This window comes from Pinus tabuliformis, chromosome 2_2 (assembly GCF_031772625.1).
Source record: "Pinus tabuliformis cultivar Carrire ecotype Pingquan chromosome 2_2, CPIR1, whole genome shotgun sequence".
NCBI lineage: Eukaryota > Viridiplantae > Streptophyta > Pinopsida > Pinales > Pinaceae > Pinus > Pinus tabuliformis.
In genome coordinates this window covers 303204151-303228124 of record NC_142300.1, presented here as the reverse complement: position 1 = coordinate 303228124, position 23974 = coordinate 303204151, and the positions used below count along the sequence as shown (strand labels likewise).

At 40.5% G+C, this 23974-nt stretch overlaps 1 pseudogene; it reads left to right on the top strand.

Annotated features, from left to right (window-relative positions):
- The window catches only part of LOC149192496 (110 kDa U5 small nuclear ribonucleoprotein component CLO-like), a 118866-nt pseudogene that overhangs the window by 7915 nt on the left and 86977 nt on the right, over positions 1 to 23974 (top strand).

The following is a 23974-nucleotide window of genomic DNA, read 5'->3' as shown; positions in this document are numbered from 1 at the left end:
GACTAGACATTATTTCTGTCAGTCATAGGTCACACTTGTATACTCCAATGACATTGAAATGTAGATCTACGATTGGAAGAGAGGATATTCTCCTCAAGTCACAAGTTTCATTTCTAATCCCCAACACCTTTAGCATTCTAATTTGTGACCAGTCCTGCACCTCCTTCCATCAAATTGCAAATCACACTTTTATTTTGTAGTATGACTACCACTTGAAAGTGTGACTTACACTAGAGATTTGAACTACAACTTGCAGTATAGCATGAGGATTCTCTCTCCCTTAAATTTCAAATTGAAGCATACATCTAAAAAAAAAAAAAAAACTTGATTACTGTATTTTCAGTTGGAGCGGGGGGATCTCAATTAGTTGATCCATCTATTGGAAATGTTTATTTTGTGAGTGCATCTACAGGGTGGTCTTTTACTTTACAATCATTTGATAATATTTATCTGAATCTCCATGGAATTCTATTTGATTTAGTGTTTTTTTCATCCCTCCTTTGGAGGGACCTATACTTTCAACGAGATACTAGGACATTTAAAAAGAGCCCTCCCTCTGATCCAGGTGGATATTGGTGGCCACTCGCCTATTCCACTTGGACCCCCACCATTGTTTCTTTCATTTTTTTAGTTTCCTTATTTGTAGCACAATTTACTATTTTTGGTAGTTTTCGAGTCCTAAACTTCCGAAGCCGTTTTGAGGCCCTAAACGACGTTTTTTGGGGAAAACTAGGACCAACATGGGTTATAGCCTCATGTTTTTCACTCAAAAGTTGTAGTCCTTGGATAGTTCTTTCTAACAAGATATTTTTCACGTCAAATAGAGATCGTATGCCAAAGTTACGGCCCTGGGAAGTTTATGTACCAATTTACCCAAACGGGGCCCATAGTTTGGCGCTTCATCTCCTAGGGTTAGGTTTTTGGATGTTTATGGTTTTCCATTATTTCTCAATAATAAATAGGCCTCTGAGCCTCATTTTAATACAGTTCAGAGGCATGTAAGCGCCACATCTCTTCTCAGAGATAAGCTACCATTGCCTGAGCTAGTGTTATTTCCATTCTATTTGTAAGCATATTTCAGTACTTGATATTAATGAAATGAGGTGTTATTTCTACTACATCTTTGTATTTATGGTTATATCTGTAATTTTTTGCGTTCTTGTTTAAATCTGGATTAGTGGTATCAGAGCAGTCTGCTCTTTCTCTATTTTTCTTTGCCTGTCCCCAACGAGGTGTGGATATAAGGTGTTAGGGCTTGAACAGGTCGAACCTTTGTAAGACCAGCATCGAAAATCCTGACGGCCTCCCATGGCAATGAAAAGAAAGACGAGGGGGCAGGAGATCCTATCAAAATCTTGCTCGAAAAATCCCTCGAGTGATAAAGGAACACGATGATGGACAACTTTGCCTAGATCCTTCAGCGGCTACCCAAGGGTGGCGCATCTACTTCTGGTGGCTACTTTGGAAGTGCCACACCATATGGTACAAGTTAACTTTGACATTCGCATATTTTAGGATCAGATAGATGTAGATGCTATAGATAAATGGTTAAATCTGCTAGAAGGATATTTTTCCATTCATGATTTTTCCAGTCGGGAAAAGATCAGTTTTGCACTTCTCAAAGCAGCCCCCCATGTCAAGGACTGGTGGGAAACTTACTGTGAGCAGAAGGCTGAAAGTTTGAATTCATTGTTTTCAGTTGCACCCACTTGGAACTCATTCTGAGATACCATCAAGGAGTAGTACTACCTTGTCGGGAGCTATGAGGATAAATACATAAAGTGGAAAATGCTGTGACAGGGAAGGGACCAAGATGTGCCTAAGTTTACCAATGTTTTTCATACCCTTCACACAAAGTCGGGTATTAATGATTCTGAGAAGAATTTGGTTCTCAAGTACCACAGTTTCCTGCATAGGTACATCTAGGACGAGATGGAATTCTTGGACATCTCCTCGCTCAGAGGCATACCGATATGTCATGAAGATCAAGAAAAAGTTTAAACAGAAGAAGTGAGACTTTGGATCTGTGAATCTGAAGCAAGGGAAAGGTGCCCCCAAACCACAGAACAAAGGACAAAGCCAAGGTAGGGCAGTCCAAGACAACCCACCAAAGCTACAAGAAATCAACAACACCGCGAAGCTGAATAAGGACACATGAAAGTGGTGTGAGCTGCATAACAGCTCCACTCGCAACACAAGTGATTGTCGGGCCATGCAGTCACTAGTGGCTGAGCTAAAGGCTTCAAAATAAGATACATGTTCCGACCCTGAGTCAGAACCTGACAGGGGGAATGACAAAGGGAAGCATATTATCGATGTGGAGCACAATTCCATCGTTGCCACCATGAAGTTCCAGAAGGAGGAACCCAAAGATACAGAGGAGAAGCGCCTCTTCCACTCCCAGATGTGGGTAAAGGGTTCCCCGCTACAATTCATTGTCGATAGCAGGAGCCAAAAGAACCTCATTTTGGCAGAGGTCATGAAGCAGCTGGGCTTACTGATGACAACACATCCACAATCATACACCATCAGGTGGCTTCACCAAGGATGGGATCTTCGTATGATCCAACAGTGCCACCTTCCATACAACATCAAGCCCTTCATGAATGAGGTATTATGCGACGTTTCTCCCCTTGATGTTTGTGATGTATTATTAGGCCAACCATAGTTATGAAAGAAACATGTTGTGTATGAGTCAAGGCCGCGTGCTGTTATTGTCACTTTGGGAAATAATTTGTATAGGATAATGGAGGTAGCACTGCTTACTATCATCTATTTGGTGACTACAAAACAATGCAGTAAGCTCATTTCCAAAATTGGGAAATTTGTTTTCCTGATGATACACCCTCAAGGAAATAAGAATATGATGGCCATGACCTCTAGATAGGGTCCCTCCGCACGACAACAATAGATAGACAAGGTCATGGAGGAGTACGAGGACATCTTCACCTGCCCCACAAGGGTGCCTCTGCACTATAAGGTTAAGCACTCCATCGATCTGACCCTAAGTGCACCACTTCCCAATGGACCAATATATCGGTGCTCCGTTCTAGAGAATGGCGAAATCAAGAGACAGATTCAAAAGCTACTGCAGAAAGGTCACATCTGGCCGAGTTCATTGCCCTGTGGGAGCCTGATTATGTTGGTATAGAAGAAGGATGGGACTTGGAGACTTTGTATTGACTATCAGGCACTGAACAAGATCACTATCTGGAATAGGTACCAATCCCATGGATTGATGACCTTCTAGTCGAACTAAAGGGGGGAAGTATTTCAACAATATCGACTTGAAATCTGGATATTACGAGGTACTAATCAAACCCTCCGATGTGTGGAAAACTTCCTTCAAAGCCAAGGAGGGCCTTTTCGAATGGTTAGTTATGTCTTTCAGGTTGACAAATTCTCCTGTAACCTTCATGAGGCTGATGGATGACATCTTGCAGCCATTCACCAACTCATTTGTAGTGGTATACTTGGATGACATCCTGATCTTCAGCCAGAGTTGGGAAGACCACCTCCACCACATCTGATAGGTTCTGCAAACGCTGCGACAACACGAGCTATGTGCCAATTTGGAGAAATGCGCTTTTGGGATGACCCAAGTTCAGTGTATGGGATACATTATTGATGAATGGGTTCATGTGGATCTAGCCAAGATCCAAGTCATTCGGGATTGCCTAGCTCCAAACACTCTAACAAAGCTCCGCAACTTTCTGGGTCTTGCCAATTTCTACTGCAAGTTCATGTTGGGATTTTCTCATATCACTTGGCCCTTGAGTCAAGTCACCAAGGGAGGAGTGAAAGAAAATTTCTTTTGGTTTGAATCTCAACAAAAGGCATTCACAGAGTTGAAACATCGCCTCTTCTCTACACCAGTGCTCACATTACTAGACTTGCAACAATCATTTGAGATCGAGACAGATGCCTTTGACTATGCTATTGGGGCAATCCTTACTCAACAGGGGCATCTAATGGCATATCATGGTGAGACACTTTCAGACACAGTCCGAAAGTATCCCACTTATGACAAAGAGATGTATTCCATTGTGGAGGCCTGCCAACAATTGAAGCATTACATTTTGGGGAAGGAAACGGTCATCCATATAAACCACTGGCCCCTATAGTTCATACAAATGCAAGGGAAGTTGTAGAATGATCACCATCAAAAGTGGTTCACATACCTGCAACAGTTCCATTTGAATATCAAGTATAAGAAGGGTAACACCAATAATGTTGTATATTGCCTCAGCCGACCATCGATCATGGTGTTAACCACTGTGATCAACTCTTGTGGGAACAAGACTTCTGATTGGCCACTTCTCTACAAAAGCAACCCAAAATTTAGCCACACATACCAGATTCTCTTGGAGGGTTAGCAAGTTCCAAATTTTCACCTCTAAGATGCCTTATTATGCCACCTGGGACACCTTTGTGTTCCTTCAAGCAAGTGTGCAAAGATGATTTTGGAAGCACACTACAGTCAGGCCGTTGGGCATTTTGGGGTCGAGAAAATGGTGGCAGTATTGCAGAATTATTTCTATTGGACAAATCTTTGAATACTTATATTAGTATACCACAAGTTATCATGAATCCATCAAAGTCGTGCTTGCTTACTAAGGGCTCACCAGCTATTATTCTTGGATCTAAAATAGTACTAAGAGTAAGTATGCAACTAAGCCTACTAGAATTATTAACGCTATGTTTTATTACTTTACTTGTGGATACATTAACCATTAAGTTAACTGGGTCAATTGACACATAACAGTTTTTTAGTATTTACTAGGACGATAGTTGCTTGCTCACATATTCAGGGTAAGAAATTAGTTTACTGAATAAGACAGCCGTAATATTACATAAAAGAGTACCGCTAATCCTGAGTACCACATAAGTACAATAGGATACTTAGTAATATACTCTTTTTACGACAGAACTAGAATGAAATAAGCAAATGTATGCCTAGTATTACCTCTTCTCTAGATGGAGTTCAACCATTAATACGTAGTAAGCAGATAAAATAGTATTCAACAATGGCAAGAAATACTAGTATAACATGAGCATGCTATGAGACTTGCTTTTTGTACTAGACCTAAGATTTCATGACCATTAGTATGAGCCTTATACTTACAACCATACCAAATTCATCATGAATTAATACCATTACATAACACCCAGTTCGAGTAATATGATTGATTTACACCGAGTTATAATTAGGTATATTCCATAGATCAGACTCTAAGTCAATCATAATAAACTCATTAATCATTATACTGGAACAACCTATTAGCATGTAGTATGCATAGTTCAGCTACATATTTGAATTGCATTATCGGACAGTCGAACAAGTAAGTCAGAAACAACACTAGCAAATACCTTCTCCTTGGAACAAGCTTTCTCTACCAATTATATTACTGTAAACGTAAATTAATGGTTAACTCTTTACGATTTGAGCATGGTTGCTTAGTAGTGTACTTTGTCATGCTAACCTTAAGCTTGTAAATAGTTTAACACTAAATATACTCGTGGGCCTTATATTTACTCCATTGTTTTGAGTTATGGTGGCAGGCAGAGAATATACTCTCTAGGATGTTTCATTATCGTGAGTAAAGATAAGCTCACAATATATGTAATTGTTAACAACAGTGCCATAGGTATCCTTATAATTAGGCTAGAACATGAAATACTAGAGTCCAGTTAATCGACATACTTACTAGTTGCTCAGTTAGGTTAGCAATAGAGTATCAGGCATAGAAACATGACTAATAAATGTTTCATAGACTAATTCGAGTTATATCTATTACTCCATAATTACGCGTAAATGGTTATTGCTCTAGGTAATAAATTGCATCAAGAAATACAACGAGCTCTTTACCACTTTTCACATTATCCAGATTTGCTTGGTGTAGTAACCCTTAACGGTAATACTTTACAATTGGTAATTCATAGTATATATTTTCTATTCAGGTGTAATCATGTCCCTAAAATACTCACCAGTAAGTCATATACCAGCCAATCCAAATATATGGTCTGTTCATTCATATCTAACCCATGAAGCTTATATGTCATTGATATGTATTTCCTTGGCTATTGATATGTCACTTGAACTAAACTGATTGGCTACCTTACTGATATGTATTTCCTTGAACTGAGTAGCTGGACCTTACCCGAAATAGCAAGTCATAAGGCAAGAACCTAAAGTGTGGCATTAAGGCCCCTATATAATGTCTTTCCTTAAGGTCCTTGATGATCGTATCCATACCTTCCTTGGCTGCTAGAGTAGCTATGCCTTCCTTGGTGATGGTGAAATTGAACGGTAAAAGTGAACAGTTATAGGTTTGAAAGATATCTGGCATAGTCGAATAAGGTTTTCAGGGAATAGAACTATAGGATTTGGAAACCTTCTTGGGTCTCCCAGAGAGATACTTTGAATAAGGATGGGTCAATAGAGAAGGAGCAGAGGCCAAGGAGTAGCTGGATTACTCTTTATGAAAGTCCTTACTGTGTATATGGAGGTGTCCTCTAAGGGGTGGTAGTACGTGACAAACATTATTTTCTCGAAGTTAGCTGATGCTATCTTCCACACCTCTAGTATGGGGTTTCCACCCAATTCTAACACCCACGTTGTAGATTGAATTGTCTAGACCCCGTATCTCCACAAAGTAGCTCCATATAAAAGATACTAAGCCCAGTTTTGTTTAAAATGGAAGCAACTGGGTATTAAATCCTTGTATGCCCCCAACCACCAAAGAAAGAATCCCACTCAATATGGATAAAGTTGCTGAAAAGAAAAAATTCATTAATCTCAAATAGATTTTAGCTCCACCAATGGTAGAGTATTATGCCTCGTACCCTTAAAAAGAGAGATTGAATTAGGCACGAAAACTGTGAATGAGGAGTTTTTGTTCAATCTGTTACAAGTAACATAGTGCTTGCGCAAAAATAAGTTCTCTAAATCAAACCCGTTTTGAACTATATCAATATGCTAATCTCATAATAAGGAAACAACATGGTTCCAAATGTGTCCTCTGTTGAGAAAATGGAGAACTTCTTTCTATATTTTGGGTATGGATAAACTTACTGATTGTGATGGTATCATTCAAAAAGCCTATCCCCAAGGGAGTATGGTGTAACTCATCCCCACCTCTTCTCTAATCTGTGGGACCAATGGGGCCTTCTCTCAGCCAACGGTTCAGTGAGAAATCATTTGTCCTCTAGACCAACTCTCTCGAAAGATGTGGGCTATGGATCAAAACAATCAAGAATCATAAGCCACCAGCTTCCTTCCCTGACTGTCACAACTTGAAAGCCAAATGTGTCTGGCATCCATCCTCAACTAGGTGATCGTAAGTAAGCATTGTGCATTGTTTCCAAAATATCCAAGAAGAAATTGGTTCAAAAAGGAAAGCCAATAAGAATCCATATCAATGGTTACATTAGATTGTTTCATAATGGGTCATGATCTGTGAAATGATGGGTGTAGTGGGGAATGCGTGAATGCGTGAATTGTTACCAACCTGCATGTTGGGGATCACAATACTTGGATCGAGTAGGTCCATTATATGGTACGTTAATTGGGCTTCCTCGCTATCGCTTTTTTATGAGGTACGAAAAGTGGTATCAATCCATCAATCCATCCTGGGGCTCAATGCTGGTCATAGAAACTCGGCATTAAGTGAAATACAACCATTTCTCAAGTGGATAACTATCATCAAATGGCAAGACTACCAGCACCAATAAAGTGCACTAACTAATCAACCAACATTTCCCCAAGTGATGAGGCCCTAATGTATTAGCGGAGTCAAATAGCTAAGCAGTCCAAGTATCCTCGCCTAGCCAATGAAAGCATCTTGCTAAATAATGAGCACTATCCACTATAGCGCACACTACGAAACACTTTCTTTTTTCCCTGCGCACATTGATCCAACACTATGCACTATGTGCTCTTTTGTTTTCTATGTGCTCTATCTATAGCTAACCCAGAGCTCTTATTTTCTTTAGCATTCCTCTCCTTTAGCGAAACCTTTGCTTATTCCTCTTAGACCCGTCAAAAAGTCGATATTGGTAAATGAAACCATTAATGGGACTTTTTTCTGTGATAATTTCAAATTGAAATTATATCTTGTCGTGAACCTAGTTGGCCATTGAAAAAATGATATCTGAGAATGTATCTAAGCTTTTGTATTATTATATACGTAATTAACCACTATTTGAAATTAGCTCCTATAAGTGGCATTGACTAGAGCTTCTAGGAATGAGTATCCCAGCCCATCCACCTCCTCCTCGTCAAACCTGGGGTGCTACACTCGCAAGGGTGCAAACAGGATAAAAAAGGTTTCCCACTTCACCTAAAAGAAAATGATTCCATCCTGCCTAACATACGTAACCTTCCTGAAATGGAAAAGTTTGGTAAGAAGAAAATCCATTGAGGTGTCCTAACAAGAGTAAGGCCTTGGACCTCCTAAAGAGTAGATTGAATTGGGCGAGAATGTTGAATGAGAATGTTTTCAATAACTGGTACCCAAGAAAAGTATCTAGTTTGAGTAACCAATTAGATTATCCAGTCCAAGCCAATCCAAGCCAAGCAGGGAAGATCATCCGAGTATGCCAACCGAGTATACCCGCGATCAACCCGGTCTCAAAGTTGAGCATCACCTAAGCTCAGTCCAAAAGCCGAGACCAATCCATTAACACAATCATTATAGCCAACGCCATTTCCATTGTTCATCACCAATCACCAACACAATTGCCAATGCCCTTTCCAAGTCCAATCACAATTAGAATTGCCAAGGCCAATCAACATCAACATCGAGCTCTACATGCATTCTATAACTTCATTGTAAACAACCTCATCTATTGGTAAGAAAACCTAATAGTAACACCTCTATCTAATAGGAAACACCTCATTGTGTAACCCTCATAGCGTATCATTAAAATGAAAGGATAGAAAGTGAGGCCAAGCAGTTAGAGGCCTAGGCAATTGAGATTGAAACCTTATATATGTCCATTTTAGCACTCTGAAAACACTATTTTTGATCGATCTTGCTTCACCCAACTAAACAGATAAAGTGATGACCCGGAGGGCCTTTCCCAAGGTGTGAGGGAATGGTTTACTTTACGAAGAATGGAATTTCACGATGTTTCGAATAGATAGGTGAGATGGCATTGGTGGCTTTTAGTACGAGCAAGAGCCTCACTACTTACTAGTTAAATCACCCCTGGCTGGCCCAAGAATGAGACAACGTGCTTACTTATTTGCTTCCTGGCTAGATAGATTGATTGATGGTAGGTTGAGCTTTCTGGCTAGATGTGTCCATGTTGGTGAGGCAAGCATTTTCCATCGGACAAAGGAAGATGATTTTGTTTTGGGGTTTGAAATGGATACATAAATGAATGGCCGAAAAGAGTGGCCAGATCGTTGGATGATCATCTACAGATATGATTTTGCATTTTCTTTATTTACAACCAACATATTTTAGGGGTAGGGAAAGATCCTGATATGCTACCCTTTCACCTTTCAATTTACCCATGATAGGGGTCAACCAGAATAGATAAGTCACTTGGCCTGTTGCTAGCTTTTGGGTTGGTTGGTTGAATGAGATCACTTATCTTGCTGGCTCGTCAGGAAAGAGAATGAATGGGGAAGACGAAGAAAGAAAGTTATAGGATAAATCAATTAGATGGACATTTTTTCTCTTTCGAAACAATATTTTCGACCTGATTTTCTCAACAAGCGAACTTAAGGAGAATTGAAGACAAGCTTGGCTCGAAGAAGAAGAAGAAGGAAGGCGGGTGCCAGTAGAGTTATTTGTACAAGGCAAGGCTGAGAGAAGTTATGGGGGAGGAAATTATAAGAGTGAAGGAAATTGTGCTATCAGAATCGTGGGGAATCAAGTATGTGTGGGTATCATCTCTCTATGTGCACTTGTGTATCCGCTAACAGCAACGATCTGATCTGTAATCATGGGGGCATATGATCAAGGGTGTAAATTAGGGTTGCTATGTTTGATTAAAAGTATGGCTATTTTCCATTTGTTTTTCTTTCCTCCTTCTCTTTGGCTACCATAAGGAACCTCTATTTGGCTCTTTGGCTCTTAAGGTATCGGTGATCACTACTACCTTCTTAGTAGATCAGGCTTAAACAAAATTGGGGAGAGTAAGTAGCTACTAGTGAAGTGGATTAGACATAATTTACAACTTAATGAGCTAAGAGGGAAACCTTCTTCTTAGGTAAATGGGTTGCTGTTATTGTAGGAAATTAAGAAGCTATCACTATAAGGGATTCAGTGGGATTTGCTAATACTACTTTAGCGAAATGGGCTCTTGTTGCAAGTTTTGTAGATTTGGTTTTGGCTTCTGCTCTACAATTAGGGAAGTGGGCTGGTGCTACTATCATTTTGGCTACTGCTGATAAGGGGCTATCTAGATTTCTACTATAAGGAACTTGCTAAGGAAGGATAGAGGGCGAATAGAAGTGAACGAGTCCAAGATTTTGGACCTTAAAATGAAAAGGTTGGGAAAAATAAATAGCATAGAAATTCAATTTCTCTGGCTGATGAATACTTGAATTGGAATTTATACTTAAGGGAGGTTAAGGGAGGATTTTGAAAGTTTTTCGGGCATAAACCAATTGACAGACTGAACATGGATCCCATTCTGACTAGTTCTTCTGGGTGAGCATGCAATCACGAGCCTAGGGTGTGTAGTCCGGTGGAAAAGGCCTAAGTAGGTGTATCGCGCATGGTATAAAGAACAAAGCTTATAAAACTTTATATTGGACAGATACCTCCTAAAGAGTAATGAAGGTTTGCAAAGGTAGGCTCAAGATAATATACTTCTTGTGAGCTACATGGTATAAGCCTGCTTTACTGTGATACTGACTGGTCAAACAGAGAATAAAGTTTGCCTAGAGAGGAACAAGGAATTCTCAAAATTGGATGATTCACCTAGTTCTTCGATCACGGTAGCATGACATTTTCTCTCGATGCTCTATATTGATACTAATCGTATAGGATTGTTGCCCAGTATAAGGATTTTATAACACAATTTGATTGGAGCTTCATGCTTCCCATCTCTGATAAGGAATGAACTCTTGGGTATGTTGTAGTCAGGGTGGTTGGATGGTTTATGGGGATATTAGGGAAAATGAAAGAAGTTTCTAATTTGAAATTGGGTTTACCTTTGAGTCCCCTCCTCCCTTCTCACTCCCTCAGCCAGGAAAGCCCATTCAGGCCCAGTAAGACCTCCCTTTCAGGCCCTTATCTTTCCCCCTTGTAATTAGCCGCTCAAGCCTTATATATATGCTTAGGCAGCTCCATCAGTCCCAAAACCAATCTCCCCCAAGAAGAGAGATATAGTATCTTGGCTGAGGCTTTATCTATAAAGGCTTCAAGTGTTCAGTTCCTTAAAGTAAATCTGTAAGCCTTATCCTCTACTAGCCAAAAACTCTCTTAATATTATAGATATAAGCCAAAGAGCCCTATACCTCTATGAAGAGTTGAAAGCTCAAGTTCTGTGGCCCCCAAGAATAGATATGAAGGGGCGGTGGTAGGGATAGGCTAAGTTAAGTATTTGAAGTGTAGAAAGAAAACTTTAGCTAAGCTAACTAAATAAATGAGTGAATGAAGCGGTTAACTTTAGCTCAGCTCATTATGTATTAGTTATAAGATGTAAGCCGGGTGAAATACAAAGTTTAGGAATAATAAATATAGGCTATAGGCTTTAGCTCAGCTCATCATGAGTGATAATGAAAAGAATGCTATATCGAACCCGCTACTTAGTCTTTGTCTTTAAGGGGAAGAAAGAAAAGGATTGCTATGGCCTGCTATAGAGCTTGCGTGACAGGCCATACATCAATAAGCAAGCAACCTAGCCCAACTTCAATCTTGATCTCCATTCATGCTTCTCCTCTCCCCCAGTCGGCATGTTATGGATGGATGCCTCTTGTTGCCTGCCCTCCTTCCTTATCAGAGGATTGCCAATTTGTGTGTGTAGGAAATTACGATTGATCTATCTATACCTTGCTTAACAAGAAAGGGAGAACCTAAACTCGCTATGCTAAATCATCTCTATATATTATTTAGTACACCAATTCTGAAGAACTGGAGGGAGAAGGAACTGATAAGGTCCTGAAAGGTTATTCCCCTCAAAGAGATTGGTTAATCTAAATGAATGTTGAACCTGGAATCAAGTTGGTATTCATCCATCCGGTTTCACCAAGGAGGCTACTTTAACCAAGCCTTTTCCTTCCTGTATTTTCTTAGGGTGAATTACTAAAAGGAGAGGATGTCCCCAGCAGGGCTCAACCACTACCCCCCAGCCAATAAGCATCAAGGAAGGCAGGGCTCGACTATTAAGAAGAGGGATTTCTTGGTCGACCCTAGGGGGAGAGGCCCCCTACAATGCTCATTTGTTTTCCTTGTTTCACTTCTCTGGATGCCTTGGAATTGGCTAAGGAGATTTAGGATTTTCTTCCTGCTCCATGGGTATTACTTGTGTCAAGAGCCAATCCTCCCTCCATAGTTCCTTTCTCTTCAAGTATCTCGTCTTTACAGGATCTCAGTTTCTAATTTGATTTCACTTGCTAGGGGATGGACTTTGGTTTCCCAATGTCTTTTTCAATAGAAAGAGAAATTCCATTATGTCAGAAGCTTCAGTAGTACCAATATTAAGGTTTTATGTCACATCAAGAGGGAAAATCATTTATGACCTGGAGTAGAGGGAGAAAATAGGGTGTCCCGAGATCTCCTAGACTAGGCCGAGTATGCTCTGGTGTCAAAGACCAAGCTCAAGTTGGCACCTAGTAAAGCCTCCAAATCAGGATATGAAGAAATGGATAGAATAAAAGAATAAGCTCCACATTGTATTTTACAAAGCTGCCAAAGTCCTTATTGATCCAACTACTTTGGTTTGGGCGATGTGATCTTTGAGCTGAGAGGGACTGTGCCACTTAAGTTTGCTTGGGCTAGAGTGAAAAGAAAGCTTAGAACCACTCTTATGAAGCCTTGTTTTTTTTAACGGACTAGTTATATAAATCTATATAGGAACCTTCCCTCCCAATGATCTCAGAATGAGAAGAATAATAGATAGATGTCAACAGGTGGTGATCATCTTTGAGAGTTCATTTAGATTAACAAGATTTGAAAGAAACATATAGTTAGTAGGCTAACGAAGGAGAGCTTTTCAAGTCAATGTAAGGTCTAGTGAAATGCAGGTGGAGTCCTATGGGTTGTACAACCTCACCCATTGTGACCTATGGGCAATGGAAGGAAATAGACCTTAATAACAAGATCTTCCTACAACAGCAACATGCCTTCTCTACCCATTGGATTGCATCTTGCAGAAAGGCCTATCACATTTAGAAACAAATCGGATCTAATAAGATTGGAGCGTGCAATATTTTCTTATTATACTCTTACCTAACTATGACTCAGCAACATTAGTCTCTTCCAATCAGGACCAAACACGAATGCTTCTTCCTCGCCATAGTTTGTAAGTTCTATATATAGATCTATTCTCCTGACCCATCCATTACGCAATACATCAATAATTGATAGGGTGGACATGACAATAAAAAAGAAAAAAATGTTGATTGCATAAACGAATTACTAAATTGAAACATTGACGTTTATAACACAAACGCTGTTTAAATGAGCAAATTAGGGTAATTTTTCATATATTTATTGGGCCTATAACATGTCACATGCAATAGTTTGACACAATGAAGGTAGAGTATTGGGGCTAAAGAGACTAGGGTAAAGGATGGATGTGGAGAAGGATCAATTAGTTGACTACTCTGAATATCCTTATGAAGGTCAAACCCTTTTTGTATGGAGGTCAACGATCTAGTCACAAGGTGAAAGAGTCTTGTACCACGACCTAGAGCTTCAGAATAATATTTTAGGAAAAGGTAAAAAGGTGGATAAAAAATCAAAGGGGAAAGATATGTCAATTATATTGATGGTGCAAGGTACAATGAATAGTTCACCTAGTGCAGTCCATCGAAATTAGAGAAGGAAACAGAGGAAAGTAGTAAAGTGCTAGTTAATGAGCCTCTCGTTGTCTCGTCAAATGGACCGAAGGGTGTATCTACTAAACTTGGTCTAGCCAGGAAGGATGAATCCACAGAGTGCAAGGGCTCTAGTGAAGATCACAGACCTGAAGGTAGCTTTAAGGTTAAACAAGGTTTATAGTCTGCAGTGTGTATTTAGAGGTCACAGATGAGTGCTAAGGAATACTCCGGAAACTCCAAGTGAAAGTTGGGTGAAGAAACCAAGGAGGTGTGTTAAGAAGACTAAAAAGATAGTGAATACCACATGGTATGGTTATAATTTTTCAATATTTTTATTGAAATAGACCCTAAGGGTGAAATGATCTATGCTTGAAGTATAGTTTCTACATTACATTATTGAATTGAGTTTGTAAATCAGATCTGTAGTAATAAAAATGAACATGGTATCAGAGTGATAAACTCTGACTGGCAGAATATTGATTTGGGGTACAAGTGTAATCTGTTATAAATGCATATTTCTTTTTCATCAAGACGAGAGTGTTGTTGGTAGTAGTTGATTAGTTCGACAAAGATGGCTACCGTTCTTAGGTTTGAGGATAGGTTTGATGGGTCATCTAACTACAACACCTAGAGGGAGAGGATAGCATTGGTGCTTGAGGAGAATGAGATATGGGAGTTTCGGATCAAACTATCACACATCCCATTGATGCTACTCTATTGGCCACCCATAAGAAGAAGGATGTGAAATCCAAGAGAATCATCCTGGATGGAGTGAAGGATCATATTGTTCCTCATGTGTTCGGGAAGAAGACCACCAGGGAGATGTGGGAGGTTCTGACTAAGTTATATCAGAGTGACAACCACAGTAGGAAAAGGGTGTTGAGGGAGAAACTTAGAAACACCAAGATGTCCAAGACTGATTTAATGGCTTCTTATCTCCAATAAAAGGAAAGGTTTTGACCAAGATGAATACTAGAGAGTAAGGTTCCTCTCAAGGTGGGAAGAAGAAGGAAATGGGAAAGAAAAGTGCTTTGCATTTTTTATAAGAGTGGCCATTATGTGAGTCAGTGTCCAAACAAGAATAAAGGCAAAGGGAAGTCACAGGTGGCAGCAACAGTAGAGGTTGTGGAGTTTGTGGTGAAGCATGAGACAGAGTACTCATTGGCTTCTTTTCTTTCTAGCACTAGGAGTGTCTGGTATGAGGACAAAGATGCATGGTTCGTGGACAGTGGAGAATCTAGCCATATGGAGGGAATGAGGGATGTGTTCACTAGTATTTCAGAGGGAGACTTAAACTTTCATGTGGCTTGTGGGGTCGACACCATACATGTGGTGAAGGGGGTTAGGACAGTGATATTCCAGCTAGAGTTAGGAGGATTTCTAGAGGTGGCATATGTTTTGTATGTCCCAAAGTTTCAAATTAATTTGATCTCAGTCTCAGCTCTGGAGGACAAGGGGTATGTAGTTTTGTTCCAGGATGGACATGTTCTCATACATTCAGAAGGAGCTACCCAGGATGGTAGTGAGGCTTGGTGTCAGAGAGGGTAAGTTGTACAGGTTTCAGGACAAGCTTGTAGGTGGGTCCAAAGGGATTTTGGATCGAGTATTGATGTCAGTGACAGAGTATAGGGAGTGATAGGCTCTAAATATTGAATTGATACTAGGGACTCAATATTCTAATTGGGTAGATGGGCGAGAGGCTTCTTCGAGTTCTGTCAGAAGACCAATCTGGTATGAGCTAACATTAATGGATGCTTAGGAGCTTATGGAGATGCCTAGGAGCATTGTCAGGAAGGACAAGCCTTCGAAGCATATTCCAAAGTAGGTGGCAGGGAGGCATTCCAATTTAGAGGGAGCATCCAGGGAAATGGATGATGTGGTGGGTATTGTTCCAAGATTGGAGGTGAAGCCAGTTCTAGATGGAGGTTTATCCAAAAGTACCTTCCTCGCTAAGAGGGAGTGTTAGAGTTTGTAGATCAAACACGTACTTCTGCATAGGCTTCTTTTCAAGGTGAGATTTCAAGGATGCATTAGCAGGATCAACCAAAGGAAGAGGTATTTTCACTGCTGGGTATCAAATCTTCACTACTGGGTGCAAAAAGTCTCATTGGTCTGCATCTCAGTGGCCCATATTATCCATAGAAAGGAGTGTAGAAGGGCTGAAGTGTTGCTTAGTCAAAAGGTTTTGGCTAAATTGGGAATTTCCAGTCATTCATCTGCTCCTCAGAGATAATAAAGGGTCAGACCTAGTTTGAATTGTTTTGACCTTAGTTTGTTAATAAAAACTCATAAGTTGTAGCCTGTTATATATCATATTATTTCTCATCAATACCTAGATATTAGTTTCTATTTGTGTACAACCAAAAATATGAGAGAATTAAACATTCATTTCTCCAATTACAAAAGAAAAAGGCAAAACAACCAGAAAAAAAAAGGTCCTAAAAACCAGGGATATTATAATGGTATCAGGGTTGGTTTCCTTTCTAGCTGTGGGAAACAAACAGGCGGACGAAAATGAATTTGAGTTCATAACAATTAAATGTTTCCAGGTCACAGGGACGACAAGTGGGTTACATATAGTTGACATAGATATATGGGAGCATGAAGCATTTTTCACTTAGATTCAGATCCAGACGAAGGAAACATTCTGGTGTGGGAAGGAGAAGATAAACTGGTCACCCACTTAGATTCAAATCTGAGAGAAGAGGGAATTCCGTTGGAAAAATATTCCAAGGGCAAAGGGATCATGGGGGACAAAAATGAACCAACGGAAGAAAGTGTCATGAACATATTCAATGACTTGGCAAAGGGCCAATAATGACTGGTTCAACTTAGGCAACAGATGATAACTAGCCAACAGGTAAAAAATAAAAATGGGGGAAATAACAGATACAGAGGATCAAATAGTAATGGTGGGAACCATGTGAAGGCTAGTTGTGCACGTATTCCTTTGCATAGAAACACTCAAACAACTAACAAGTTGGTTGCTCTTACCCCCGTTTTTGGATAGGCCAACAATAGGACAACATGGACCACAGGAGCAACAGGACCAGGGTCAGTAGTTTTTAGATTATCTGAGGGAGTATCAGGCCTTAGGGGAGTTCCATGCAACCATGTCATTGTAAGACTTCTGAAATATAAAATATAGGAACAGGTCAAGGTACTTCTAGAGGGGGCTCCAGAATTTTAACTGCAGAGTATCAGAAGATTCACACTTCCCTATTTTGATGGTTCAACAAAGTTCTCTGCTAGATCTTGGTTACAAAATTTGGACACCTATCTCCAACTCAACCCAATGTTGGAGGTTGAAGCCATTAAATATGCCACACTGCACCTAGATGGAGAAGCCCTGGTGGTACCATGGGCTTATTACATTGGGCCATGCCAGCATCACATATTACCTAGATTTCATGTGGAGGCTCATTGAGTGCTTCAACAGAAAGGATACAGAGATACACTTCAGGGAGCTAACTCAGATCACACATACAGGTACTCCGGAGGCATTCATCTCAGAATTCCATAAGACAACAGTGATAGTAACTGATATATCTTTTTCTAGGTTGGTTATGTTATTTACTGAGGCTCTAATCAAGCCACTACGGGGTTGGGTGAAGGCTTATAGACCTGCCACCCTGCAGGATGCTATCACCAGGACCCATGACATGCAAGATGCAATGTCAAAAAACAAGTTTCTTCCCAAATCCACCTTCCCTTCAAAAAACAAAAATAAAAAGCCTTTTTAGAAGGAGTGGCCCAGGAAGGATAGAATGGATGATGAGGTCAGAAAGGATTTGAGAAGAGAACAAATTGTGCTTCAGTTGCAAGGAACCATGGGAACTAAGACACAGGTGCATGGGGAAAGGAAAGGAAAGGCACACTATATAGAGGTGTACTTAGATAGTGAGGAGGAGGTATGCTTTATTTATAGAAAGAAGAGGATGGAAGTGGGCATCGTGGGGGATCGCCAGACATGCAACCAACATATTATTGAGTTAGTGTAAGTTTAACCTCTCCTAACTCTTATTGCTGCTAGGCCACATAATACCAATCAATGCATGATACTAGGTGTTAAAGAAAGATCGTATCCAAGCCTTATACCTTAAAACAAGATTGTAAATAATATAAGTTCATTTCTAGTCCAGGCACATGAGTTTTGTAACTCACAATCTTACACATAGGAGCGAACATAGAATGGAGCAAGAGTAAGTGATCAGTTCATTAAGGTAATTGGTAAAGATAGATTCCTAGCTTGCTTCACAATCCTCTCATGGTGGTCAAGCAACTAAATTTCCTCTCCCTTCTCGTTGCATGGACCATTTTACTTGACATAGGCAGGAGAGGGCCTGAGCTTAGTGGATTATTTCCACATTATTTCTAATCAAGAAACTACTCAAGTATGGGCACATCTACTTCTAAACAATGACAATGGGCTCAGAAGAAAGAATGTTTTTTGGAGGTGGTACCTAAGCTATCTTGCTCAGAGAAGTCGTGTCTTTGTTTCGCTTCCTTCAAGAGATGGATGCTTTCTCAAAGTCGTAACAAGTCCCATGCCAGCCAGCACTGAGTTCCGCTTCGAGAGTGCCCGAAGTCCCAAGCCAGCACGGAATCGGAGAGGACCCGTTCCGGTCTTCCTCTCCATGGTTCACTATCGCGTCCTTCCTCCCGTGTTCATTCATCTCTAATCCCATCATGCATGTTTTGCCATGGTCCCTGTCCTTTTTCATGGAGTAAGGGGTGGGGAAGTGAGCGATTGATTGTATTGCACCCACCCCCTATACTCTAATAGAATCCATTGGTGAAAACGTACAACTTGCTCATTCATCTAATTTCATCTCATAGCGGTGAGATTGACCGAGGTCACGAAAGGGATTTATTCTCTTTCTTCGGCCCAACCTCAATAAAGTAGGTAATATATATCCCCTGGGTATTGGTAGGAAAGGAAGCACTTGGTCGTGGCACGCACCCCCTTCCTTCTTTCGTCTACCCCTGCCTGCCTGAAGATGACTCTTCATTCACGTAAGTAAGATAGAAGGAAGCCGCTTCGGTCGATCGATCATCGTACGTATGGGGTCATCATGCCACTTCAGGGGCGTTATAGGGAGGGTACAATAACAGAAGGATCTCAGAATTGTGGAAAGACCGCCTACTACATTAGCAAAAACCTTACAAGTGCAGAGCTGAAGTACACAGTTACAAAGAATAAGTTGATTAGGCTTTCACATCTTTTCAATCTTGATCTTTACAGAATTTTAGTGATAGGATTTAGATTGTAATCTGCCTTGTTCAATTTCCATCTTTTCCCTCTTCTTTGACTCCAGTAAAGAAGTTTCTTAATGTTTCACTCCTTAGATAAAGCTCTGTTCCACCTTCCTTATTTCACAGCGTCAGTCACGTGGACATTTTATTCATGCATGTGTGAGTTCATTCCTACTTATAGTGATTTCCCGTCATAGCATAAAGGAGTGGAGTTATCGGTCAGAGCATAAGGGAATTTGGCCAAGGCGTTTCGTATGCGGTGATGAAGCATGTGATGGGACTGACCTGACCAAACCAAAGACAAAGTAATTGAGTATGGAGTAGGCTCTATCTGTCTAAATGGATGAGCTCATTGATAATGGAGTAGGTTCTGTCTAGATGGGCTCAATTGGTTAAAACACTATGACCTATCTAAATAAAATCACTTACGAATGGGATAGGAGCAAAGAAAGGCGTGCGTTCAAAGACCTACCTAAGTTAAGTTCGTTCAGGATTAATGACTAGGGGTAGTTTTTAGGTGGGAAGGGTATAACCGTGCTTTCTTTAAAAGGAAGGATATCTATATTTCTTTATGTATGTATTTATTTAGAAGGATCTATATAAGAAAGAGTATATTAATAGGCTATTAAAAGACTTACCAATCAAACCAATATGTATTGTCTCTCTTTCTGCCTTCTTTCAATTCAAGAAAGAAGGGATATATATAAATACCCCAGCCCATATCAGCGAAGGAAGTTGAACCCTAAGCGAAGTCAACCCTCCCTCCGCCTCACCCTTCTAACTCAGGCAGGGATCCCTTATTGAGGTCTTACCTAAGCAGAGCTAGCTCTTCATGTCATGCTTGTAAGACGAAAAAAGGACCCTCTATTTCTTCCCCTAAAAGTTGGATGCTGTTGAAGAGCTTTTTCCCAACCAATAACAAGCAGACCATCCTTCTTTTCATGGTCAAACAATGTAGCCCACCTGGGGACTTGAATAGTCTTAGACCTATACGTACAGAAAGCAGATTAATGAGAGGCCTTGTTCCCTCTTAGCCAACCCTCCATTATATCTATCCCACTCATTTAGGGAAGTTTCATCTTCTTCGTTCTCCCTACAACCAACCTTCCCTAGGGTGGGCATCGTAGTAAGACGAGATACGATGTGTGATATCGTCCTATGCCATATGTACTGAGCTTTCTCGGGAGACATGGGGAAAAGGCCTGCCTTCAGTATTGATTGTATGTGTGGAGGGAGATCATTAGGTTAGGTAAGGGTTATCAAATCAGTATTGTTGTTAGATGGCAGATAAAGAAACCACTAATACTAAGTGCTTAGTAGATATGGTGAGGTAGCTTAGGGTCTACCCTTGAATGTTAGCGATGGAAGCATAGTAGTAAGGTAAGTGAGATTGTTCGTAAGCTAGCGTGTGTAAGGGAAGGTAGCAGTGAGAGTGCTAGCGAAGGAAAGTCAAAAGGTAGCCTAGAGAGAAAGGAACGTATTTCCCGTACTATAAGCGAGATGAGCTTTTCCTGGGCTTACCCCTTTCCTCTTCCTTTGGTCGAGCCTGCTAACGCATCCTCTCTAATTTTGAATCTATATCTTGTGTGGATCGATAAGGAAATAGCTTATAAAGAAGCGCTGCGCGAAAAACTTTTTCGTTCGGCCATTCAAAGACTTTCCTGGTGAAGCGGCTGGCTACTCGATAGGTGCTACGCTGGGCCCAGACCTGATCACTTGGGCCATTTAAGGCTTGCTAATCGCTGGGAGCTTCACACGCTCATACCTAAAATGGTCAAATCGATTAAACAGTCAGTCACTGATGGAAAAGCATGGATGGTGGATTCTGACGAACTTTATCCCGAGATGCAGGCCTCGCATTTCACTCACAGAGAGACATGAATGATTTATCTACGTAATGACATATATAATGAGATATCTCTTTGTATACGATATTAAGTATCGTAATCACATATATAATGAATGAATGCATAATTAAAAATATAATGAATCGACACAATGTCCCGAAGCCTCATCCACTTCAGCATTGAAAATATGCACTTGGGGGAATAAGGAAAGAGGAATGGCACCCTCCTAAGTGTAACAAAAAATAGGGTTGAAAATACATATGTCTCTCAAATATGGGATGGGGATCCAACTCTTTCTTATCGAGCGGAGTAGCCAGTAGGTCCGCTCTCCTGGTAGAGATAATCGGGGCTACTCTGTGAAATGAGAACAATAGGAGAAACACGTATGGGTTGGGGGACCCAACTGGTCAAAAGTATTATTTGATCGGTCTAAGAAAGAAATCAAATAGATCTGGGAGACAATACTCTCTGATCTAAATTAGTTCTCCTTTTCAAACAACAAAAGGGACTAGGGAAACACCAAGCACACCCACCCTCCTCACCTTCCACTCAACGCCAACTTAAGGCCAAGTGGATAGGCTACGAGGGAGAACCTTCATTTTGAAACGACGACATCAAACACCACTGCATGCCACTCTTCCAAGAACTCTATCCACCTTACGAAACAACTCTTTCTCTCCCTAACCACCCATAACTTTAGTCCAACTACCACCGATTGTAAGGCCAAGGTTGACGCTCATCACTACCTACCCCATGTTATGCATTTCACACCCCTTTGGACGATCACTAGCACCCCTTATCATGTTACCCTTTTCACCGGTAGTATGCCTATCCTTTTTCACTTGACCCTACCACACATTGTACCATAAGTTGGATTAACTATACCCTCATTCGTACGTACATGGATCTGACCTCTATTACCTATACCACCACCATACTTCTAACCATTTTTCTAGCTAGCACTACTACTTAAGGCAGACGTCAAGTTGAGGAGGATGGTTTTATCGACATCGACAGAGGGGGGAATCTTGACTTCTAAGGTGTGGTTTGATGATTTCTTATGAGTCTGATGAGATGGATGATGGATCAACTTCAGTCTTTAGGAGGACCTTCGTCGCTTCAGCCACGCTTCAAACAGAGTGGCCTCAGATCAAATATTGGTCACATACCGCCCGAAGACTTATTAGCTCCTGAATTGACTTTGTGGCTTCCATTTATTTACGTGGACATACACTAATCTCAGCCAATCAAACCACTTGAAAAAAGAAGTGATGATCGATTACACTCAGCCAGACTAAGTATCGCAATTCGAGTCTGTGCATTTCCACTCTGTAAAAAGGTAACTGTAGGGAAACCATAGGCTGGATCGAATCCCTAAATTTCCCTTCCAACAGAACGGAAGGAACTGATATCAGTGAAGGTAAGTAGGTGCTAATCTAAATGCTTCTATTATATATGTAATTATGCATTGTCTGCAGTATCTTATTTTGAATGAGAATGAAGTGACTTGGGAAGATAGACTTCCTTTTATAATAGAAGAATTTCCATGGTCACTCATTCGGTATCATGGAGATTGAAATAGGATGTTGTCTAACAAAACACCGCTTATTAATATGAAGTAAGGGCTTTCGCTCTTGCTTGCTCTAGCAGTCATCATGCAGGGTTCTATTCAATTCTATGGATTGTGGGGTACAACTACATTACGTGAAGAATCACATAGTTCTTTTTGCAACCATTCATTCTCTTTCTGTCCAAGTTTGGCCCAGTCCATTAAAAGTAGGTTGAACCGATCCCTCAGAGAGAGAAACAAGTGGGCCATCCATTATGAAGTTTTCCCTGATCCACACTTGTTCCCCAATAGAAATACAAAGAGGTATTGTTGAGCTCGACCAGAAGATAAGCATCATGTAACTACACCCAATGTCGACTCAGGAAAGATACCAAGCTAGCAGATGCTCTAGCTTGTTTTTCTCATTATCATGATGCTGGTACTCTTGCTTGATCCTCATCCATAATTTAGCACTAGATATGGTAATAAATACTAAGAAAACATTTGTGGGACAACCCCCTCTTGTGAAATATAAAAACTAAGAATCAAAGGTAATGAAGGCTCATACGGTGCATAAATAAAAACGCACCTACTGAATTTGGCTGGTGTTTCCTTCTTGACGTGGGTTAGATCCAGAGAATGAGTAAGTAGCCTTCAACCTGAAGTTTTTTTGTTTGATAGTGACATATATAGAAGTGAATATGCAATAGAATATTTCTAAAGGCGAGCAGGAAAAAGTGGTATTCGTCTATTAGTCTGATCCCGCCTTTGGTTCACACCATGACTACCCACACCCCATGCTATCCTGCTTGGAGATCCATTTGTCGAGGTAGATTTGTATAAAAAATATGGGTTCTATGACCCTTATCAAATAAAGAGAAAAATTATTTAGTTACTTCACGATTAGGAAAAGACTCTATTTAGGAACTTCACTTAATTCTTAAGCAGACCCACCCACCATCGTTCGTATTATAACCTACCTCCACCTTCGTCCACACAATTGCCAAGGTTTTTTCCAATGTTCGTTGTGGTGATCCCCACCCACGTAACTTCCAACCCCCTACACCCCTTTTCCCCAGACCACTCTCCACACTGCACGAGAATACTCCATTGATGAACACCTGAGCCCACTGCTATTACAAAATTCACTGACCCAATGCCATTATCTTGTTAATCAACACCATGCCCACTCCACTCACCCCATTCATAAAAACCTCACCTTTTGACCACTCTACTCCAAACACACTCATGTCCCTCAGCTCCATGTTTGCCATCACCAGGACTCAATGCCCCGAACAACACACATTTTTTCTAATA